Raw genomic sequence first — 8,463 nt, 5'->3', positions numbered from 1 at the left:
CATGGCTGACCTAGAAACATAGCAGCTCCATGACTCAGTTAAAACTATACTACAGTCATTGAAAAACAAGTCTGTGACAAGATACATTTAACAATGGAGTGACTGACACCCAGAGACATTAACTAGTTTTAGGTAACACAGCTACTACAAGGTAGGGAATTAAATCCAGGTGGTCTGGCTCCTAGCCTTGTAACCTCTATTGTTGCAGGCTGTGCTGCCCTCTTCCTCGGCTCTAACAGTAAAGAGCAAGTGCTCCGTGCACAATCCAAGGGAAAGGCAGGTCCAGAATCCAGTCTGGGCTTCTCAAAAAGCTGTTAGAAAGAGATGACTCACCTAGGTATGTGGCTGTGCTGTGGCACTCCCTGGAGGCTGACACCTGACTGGGCCTTGAAGAGGAGGTTCTCAGAGACTGCTGCCTCTTCTCATGTCCCCCCATCAGTCCAAAGGAAATTCCTCATCATCTCCTCAGGGGAAACAGGGTGAAGTGAGCAAGCAGAGTGAGAAAGGAGGGAGAGGAGCTGACAGGGAACAGACCCACAGAGGATGCTTTTTAGATTGTGTAAGGTCCTGAACTCAGTACTCATTTGAATTACTGTGCTATTTTCATGGAATGAGAGTTCTTAACCCCATGGCTGGAAATTTTTGTTTTGACAGTACAGACCCACTGTTGTCAATAAGTTTCAGTTATGAACAATGACTGACATATATAATCCATCTTCTTTATGTCTTCTTATGGTTGATCAAAAGGGCTGGTAGTTATGCCAATGTGACACTCAGGGGGACCTGAACAATCAGATCCTTATCTTAGGACTAAGCTCCCAGCGTATGGCAGTTGCGAGGCTCGATGGTTTCCAGAGAGGAAGGACTGACTTTGTCTGCTGGAGGTAGAACATGGTGGTAGATGAGTATCAGATCTGGCTAGATGCCTGATGTGGCTATTGATGTGGCTATGCAGTGCTATCCCTCCCCTACCAGGACTTTGGCTCACCCAGGACTAATCCTTATTCTCCTACACAAGATCCCCTGGGCATGTTCTTCATCTACACTGAACCTGATGTTCCTCATGCACTTGTTCCTATTCCAGTCTCTAAACTTCTTGAAGGATTGGGACAGTCCAGGTAGGTTCTGGAGCACTAGAGAAAAAAAAAACACAGCTGAGTCTTCAGAGAAGCAAGGTGAGAAGGGCAGTGTTTGAAGAAGTCTGCACAATGGATGTGCTCTGTGTAGAACTGCAGTGAAGTTAACTTCTTAACATACAAGCACAGAAAGAAATGCCGCATTTCTGCAGGACATTGGTCCAGAGCCTGATCCCTTGTTGGCACTTTTCCCAGATGGGTAAGAACAATGTTCTTGGGTTTCTCTTAGCTTTGCCTTGGGGCTTGGCAGTGAAGAGCACCTTGTTGCTGATGAGTGTTTGCCAAACCTGCAGAAACCTATAAAAACTTGCAGAAGCCTGCAGGAGCCTGAGAAGGCTGGCCCTTCTGAATTCCATGCAGGAAGAGGATGTATAGAGGGAGGGGAAAGAAGAGCCATCCTTAGTGTATATACTAATGTGTTTAATCTCCTGTAGGGAGATTTCACAAATCTCTTTTTTCAAAATTGGATATTTTATTTATTTACATTTCAAATGTCATCCCCTTTCCCAGTTTCCCTCTGAAAACCCTCTATTCCACCCCCTTAACCTGCTTCTATGAGGGTGCTCCCCTACTCACCTGCCCACTCCCGCTTCAACACCCTAGTATTCCTCTACACTGGGGCAGCAAGCCTTCACAGGACCAAGGGCTTCCCCTCCTATTGATGCCAGATAAGGCCCCTTCAGCTCTTTCAGTCCATCCCCTAACTCTTCCATTGGGTCCCTGTGATGGTCCTGATGGTTGGTTGACTTCAAGTATCCACATCTGCATTGGTCAGGATCTGGCAGCGCCTCTCAGGAGATAACTGTATCGGGCTCCTGTCAGCAAGCACTTCTTGGTATTAGCAATACTGTCTGGGTTTGGTGTATGCAGGTGGGATGGATCCCCAGGTGAGTCAATCTCTGGATAGCCTTTCCTTCAGTCTCTGCTCAACTCTTTGTTCCTGTGTTTCCTTTAGACAGGATCATTTCTGGGTTAAAATTTTGGATATGGGTGGGTGGCCCCATCCCTCAACCGGGGGGCCACGCCTAACCTCTGAATATGGTCTTAACAGGTTCTCTCTCCCCTTTGTGGGGTATGTCAGCTAATTTCTCCCCTGTTGGGTTCTGGGATGCTCTTGCTTTCCTGTCATCTGAGACTTTCTGGTTGGTACCCTCAGTTCCCCATGCCCCATGGCTACACACCTCTTTTCAATTTCCTGACCCTCTATATATCTCCTCCATTTCCTCCCATACCTGATTCTGCCCCTCTTTCCCACTCCCCTCTTCTCTTCCTCCCAAGTTCCTCCCACTCTCTACTGCCCTTGATTATTTTGTTCCCTTTTCTAAGTAGGACTGAAGCATCCACTCTTTGGTTTTCCTTCCTCTTGAGCTTCATGTGGCCCTTGAGTTGTATTGTGGGTATTCCAAGCTCTTTGCCTAACATCTACTTATCTGTGAGTACATACCATGTGTGTGTTCTTTTGTGACTGAGTTACTTCAGGCTGATATTTTCTAGTTCCATCCATTTGCCTGAGAATTTCGAGAAGTCATTATTTTTATTTAATAGCTGAGTAGTATTCCATTGTGTAAAAGTACCACATTTTCTGTACCTACTGAGGGATATTTGGGTTGTTTCCAGTTTCTAGCTATTATAAATATGGCTGCTATGAACATAGTGTAGCATGTGTCCTTACTACATGTTGGGGCATCTTTTGGGTATCTCTTTAGAGCTCAATTTACTCTTTCCAGTTAGAGATGTAAAAGTGGCTGGAAGTGATACTACTAAAGGTTTAAGACAGCAAATGGAGGCTTGTGAATAGGATAGGGTCTTATAAGCTATACCTGAGTGTATGAAGACAGTTGTCTGTGTATGGAGGGGTGGGGGCAGAGTTGTAGAATCTTGGGCTGGGCTGTTCATACCACTGCCCCAGCTCACTGGTCAGACAATACCAGAGCTAGTAACGTGTGGGTTTGTGAGTGTAGTCTGAGAATTTGGGCATTAGACTGTTATCCAGGGGAAATAATCTTCCCTTGCTACTGATGGGCCGGAGGGGGTGGGGACTACAAAAGAGCACTGTGCTCTGGAATTCTGGCCTCTGCAGACACACAATAATGCTCTAATGAATGAGACCTCCATATCCATCAGGAACACGAATCACAGAAAGCTCAGCCTGTGGAAAGTTTGATCCTTAAATCACCAGAGACAAAACTAGCTTCCTGGAAGTGGAGGATGGAGGGAGGGAGAACTCTGGCCAGGAAGTTATGACAGAATGCAGTCCGTCCTCACAGAGGCCTTCTCATCTGGATGGGGCATACTGCCCAGCCCTGAACTGGGGAGAGTAGCAATCCTTATGGCCACCAGGGAGATGGTATAAGTGACAAGGCCAGAGGATAGGGAAACTGCATCTTCTCAATTCTGATTGAGAGGCAGCAAGCTTGTCAGGAAATGCTCTTACACCCCAGCACACACTTTCTAAACCAGAAGCAAGATTTAGCACACAGGCAGTTAATTTCTGGTTCAAAAGGGCAGGGAATGAGGGAGCTTTGGAACTCAGTCATCATTCTTATCATAGGTACCTAATTCACTAATTTTATTTCTTTTCAAAACAATATGTTTTTTAATGGAACTAGAATTACATTACTTTCTTCCTCTATTTCCTCCCTCTGGTCTACCCCTCAAGTTGATTGCTCTTTTTCTCTATTAAAAATGTTGTATGTATGTATGTATGTATGTACTAAATGTAGGAGTGCTCTGTCTGCATATACACCAGCATGCCAGAAGAGGGCATTAGATATCTTTACAGATGATTGTGGCCACCAAATGGTTGCTGGGAATTGATCTCAGAATCTCTGGAAAAGCAACCAATGTTCTTTTTTCTTCTCTTCCATTAATTTATTCATTTATTCACTTTGTGTCTTGATTACTGTCCATGCCCCCTTCTGGTCCCCCCACTTCCATACAGTTCCTTCCCTCATTTTTCCCCTTTCCTTCTCTGAGAGGGTGGAGGCCACCCCACCCTGGCATATCAATCTTTGCAGGAGCATCCTCTCCCACTGAGGCCAGACAAGGCAGCCCAATTAGGGGAACAGGAGCCACAGATAGGCAACAGCTTTAGGGACAGCCCCTGTTCTAGTCATTGGGGGGACCACTTGAAGACCAAGTTACACATCTGTTTATGTGTAGAGTCTAGGTCCAGCCCATGTATGCTCTTTGGTTGGTGGTTCAGTTCCTGGGAAAGGGTCCGGGTCAGTTGACTCTGTTGGTCTTCCCCTGGGTTTTTATCTCCTCTGGGGCCCTCCATCCTTCCCCCAACTCTTGCATAAGACTCCCCGAGTTCCATCTAATGATTGATTATGGGTCTCTGTTTCAGTCAGGCTGTGTGGAACCTCTCAGAAGACAGTTATGCCAGGCTCTTGTCTGCAAGCATAACAATCATTAATAGTGTCAGGGATTGGTGCTTGCTCTTGGGATGGCCCTCAAGTTGGGCCACGTATTGATTGGCCATTCTCTTAGTCTCTATCCCATCTTTGTAGCTGTGTTTATTGTAGACAGGACAACTTTTGGGTTGAAAGTTTTGTGGGTAGGTTATGGTCTTTATCCCTCTACAGGGGGTCCTGCCAGGCTACAGGAGGTGGCACTTCAGATCCATATTCCCACTTCTAGGAGTCTTAGCTAAAGGCACCCCCATAGACTCCTGGGAGCATCTCCCATCCAATGTCTGTGATATTTCCTAGAGATGCCCACCATCTCCCCACCCTGCCAGCTTCAGCTTTCCATTTGTTCTCCTGGCCCTCTGGTCTTCCCTCCTTTCTCTCTCCACACTTGATCCTGAACACCCCCCATTTCCCTCTCCTCCTTTCTTCCACCAGTTCTCACACTCCATCTGCCTCCTCTAAATATTTTATTCTCTTGTCTAAATGAGATTCAAGTATCCTCACTTGGGCCTTCCTTTTTGTGGAGCTTCTTTGGTTCTGTGAAGTATATCGTGAGTATCCCACATTCTATGGCTAATATCCACTGTGATGGTTTGCATGTGCTTGGCCCAGGGAGTGGCACTATTAGAAGGTATGGCCTTGTTGGAGGAAGTGTGTCACTGTGAGGGTGGGCTTGGGCTTGGAGACCCTCCTCCTAACTGCCTGAGGATGCCCAGTTTGTTCCTGGCTTCTTCAGATGAAGGTGTATAACTCTCAGTTCTGCCTGTATCATGTCTGCCTGGGTGATGCCATGCTCCTTCCTTGATGATACTGGACTGAACTCTGAACCTGTAAGCCAGCCCCAATTAAATGATGTGCTTCAAAAGACTTGCCTTGGTCATGGTGTCAGTTCATAGCAGTAAAACCATAACTAAGACATCCACTTATAAGTGAGTACTTACCATGGATGTCTTTTTGGTTCTGAGTTACCTCATTCGGGGTGATATTTTCTGGTTCCATCCATTTGAAAAAAATCATGATGTCCTTGTTTTTAATAGTTGAGTATATTCCATTGTGTAAATGAACCACATTTTGTGTTTCAGTTCTTCAGTTGAGGGGCATTTGGGTTGTTTCCAGTTTCTGTCTTTTGCAGATAAAACTGCTATGAACATAGTGGAGCAAGTGTCCTTGTGGAATGGTGGAGTGTCTTTTGTGTTTATGCCCAGGAGTGGTACCGCTGGGTTTTGAGGTACAGCTATTCCCAGTGTTCTGAGAAACTGCCAGCTTGGTTTCCAGAGGGGTTGTACAAGTTTGCACTCCCCTCAGTAATGGAAGAGTGTTTTTCTTACTCCACATCCTCACCAGCACATGCTGTTCCTTGCATTTTTTGATTGCCATTCTAATAATGTAAGATGGAATCTCAGGGCCATGTTTTGATTTGCATTTCCCTGATGACTAAGGATGTTGAACATTTATTTAAGTGCTCCTTGGCCACTCTAAATTCCTGTGTTGAGAATTCTCTGTTTATATCTGTACCTTATTTTTAAAATATTGGGTTATTTGGTTTGTTGGTGACTAACTTCTTGAGTTCTTTACATATTTTTGATATTAGCCCTCTATCAAATGTAGGGTTAGTGAAGATCTTTTTCCAAGCTGCAGACTGTTGTATTATCTTAAGAGTTTCACAACCAGTGTTATAGCTGAGCCATCTCACCAGCCCTCTTCTTTTTTTGATTATTGTTGTTATATATGTATGTATACGCATGTATATATGCATACACAATGCAACCTGATTAGTCTGTTTTTGTTAGTATGTATGTGGTTTCAAGACTGACCAATCTACATTGTACAAGCAATAAGGAGGCTCATCCCTGGGAAAGGCTAATTTTATTTTCCAAGCAACCATTAGCTTCCTGTACTTTTTTGACTATGGGTGGAACCTATGAAATGTTTTCCCTTCCATGTTTAACATGTCCATAACCATAAAATAAAGTTAGTGTGTGTGTTGGGTGGTGGTGGTGGGGTTCCAAAGGAAAATGACTGCAGAACAATGTAACTTAGCAATGTATCACTTGGTTGCTGCTTTGTGTTGAGGGGGCTGCTACTGCTGGAGGTAGTACATATTTGGGACCCAGGACTGGGATGACTTGAATTGCATCTGACTTGAAACCTCTTTCCTGTGCCCTCTAGCCTCTATGGTTCCAGAACACTATGTTTATATTTCTTGGCATGACTGAAGACCTGACATTACAGCAGGTCTTAATTCCTATCATCTATCTATCTATCTATCTATCTATCTATCTATCTATCTATCTATCTATCTATCTATCATGTATCTATTTATCTGTTTACCTTGATTCTTATTCTTGTTTTTCCTTAATTCTGGTTACATGCATACATATTTTTGTTCCTTCTGTGGTTGAAATTGTTCTTTTCTGTAGAGTTGCTAAGAGGTCTTCTCTGCCTGTTCAGTTGCTGAAACTGTAAATTTATTGCTCAGAAAGCCTGAATCTTTTTTGTTTGTTTTCTTTAGAAGAGTTCTCAAAGGCTCTTGTAATTGCCAGATTCCATGTCTTTCAAACACCTGTGGACTTGAATAAAATTCATCAATGTTAGCAGAATCCAATGAGTGTGTCCTCTATCATTATGAATTATTTGAGGAAAAAAGATCTCTTTAATAATATTGCAAATGGCAGAGGCTAGCTCAAAAAACCACCAAAATGGAAGGTTTAAAATTCTAAAATTTAGAGATCTTCCTGGTTGCAGCCGCCACGCAGAGCTCGTAGGCAGCACCCCACGAGCAAACTTGAGCCTCGGGACCACAGGTAAGACCAACTTTTCTGCTGCAAGAGACCTGCCTGGTGAACTCAGGACACACAGAGGCAAAATTCCTCTAGGACCGGGCACTTCCTGTGTTTACTGGGAGTCCCAAACCCGCGGATCCCAGCCCGCAGCAGCTCTCTGCTCCCAAACCCCATGGGAGAGAGACCTCACCGCCTGGTCAGGTGGGCACTCTTGAGGCTGCAGAGCGGAAGAGACCACCAACACTGCCCACCCTTGCCCACATCCCTGGCCCAAGAGGAAAATGTATACGGCCTCTGGGTTCCCGTGGGGGAGGGCCCAGGAGCGGCAGGACCCCTGCGCCTGAGATACTACCGGAACCTGAAGGGACGGACCAGATAAACAGTTCTCTGTACCCAAATCCCGTGGGAGGGAGAGCTAAACCTACAGAGAGGCAGACACGCCTGGGAAACCAGAAGAGACTGCACTTTGCACACATTTCTGACACCAGAGGAAAACACCAAACGCCATCTGGAACCCTGGTGCATGGAAGCTCCCGGAAACGGCGGCGCAGATCTTCCTGGTGGCAGCCACCGCGCAGAGCTTGTAGGCAGCCCCCCACGAGCAAACTTGAGCCTCGGGACCACAGGTAAGACCAACTTTTCTGCTGCAAGAGACCTGTCTGGTGAACACCAGACAGAGGCCCACAGGAACAGCTGAAGGCATGTAGATAGGAAAAACTACACACCTGAAAGTAGAACACTCTGTCCCCATAACTGGCTGAAAGAAAACAGGAAAACAGGTCTACAGCACTCCTGACACACAGGCTTATAGGACAGTCTAGCCACTGTCAGAAATAGCAGAACAAAGTAACACTAGAGATAATCTGATGGCGAGAGGCAAGCACAGGAACCCAAGCAACAGAAACCAAGACTACATGGCATCATCGGAGCCCAATTCTCCCACCAAAGCAAACACGGAATATCCAAACACACCAGAAAAGCAAGATCTAGTTTCAAAATCATATTTGATCATGATGCTGGAGGACTTCAAGAAAGACGTGAAGAACTCCCTTAGAGAACAAGTAGAAGCCTACAGAGAGGAATCGCAAAAATCCCTGAAAGAATTCCAGGAAATCATAAATAAACAAGTAG

The sequence above is a fragment of the Rattus norvegicus genome, chromosome 2 (assembly GCF_021556685.1).
Source record: "Rattus norvegicus strain SHRSP/BbbUtx chromosome 2, alternate assembly SHRSP_T2T, whole genome shotgun sequence".
NCBI classification, from domain to species: Eukaryota; Metazoa; Chordata; class Mammalia; order Rodentia; family Muridae; genus Rattus; species Rattus norvegicus.
The sequence above is the reverse complement of the archived record's forward strand: the minus strand, read 5'-3'. Positions refer to the sequence as shown.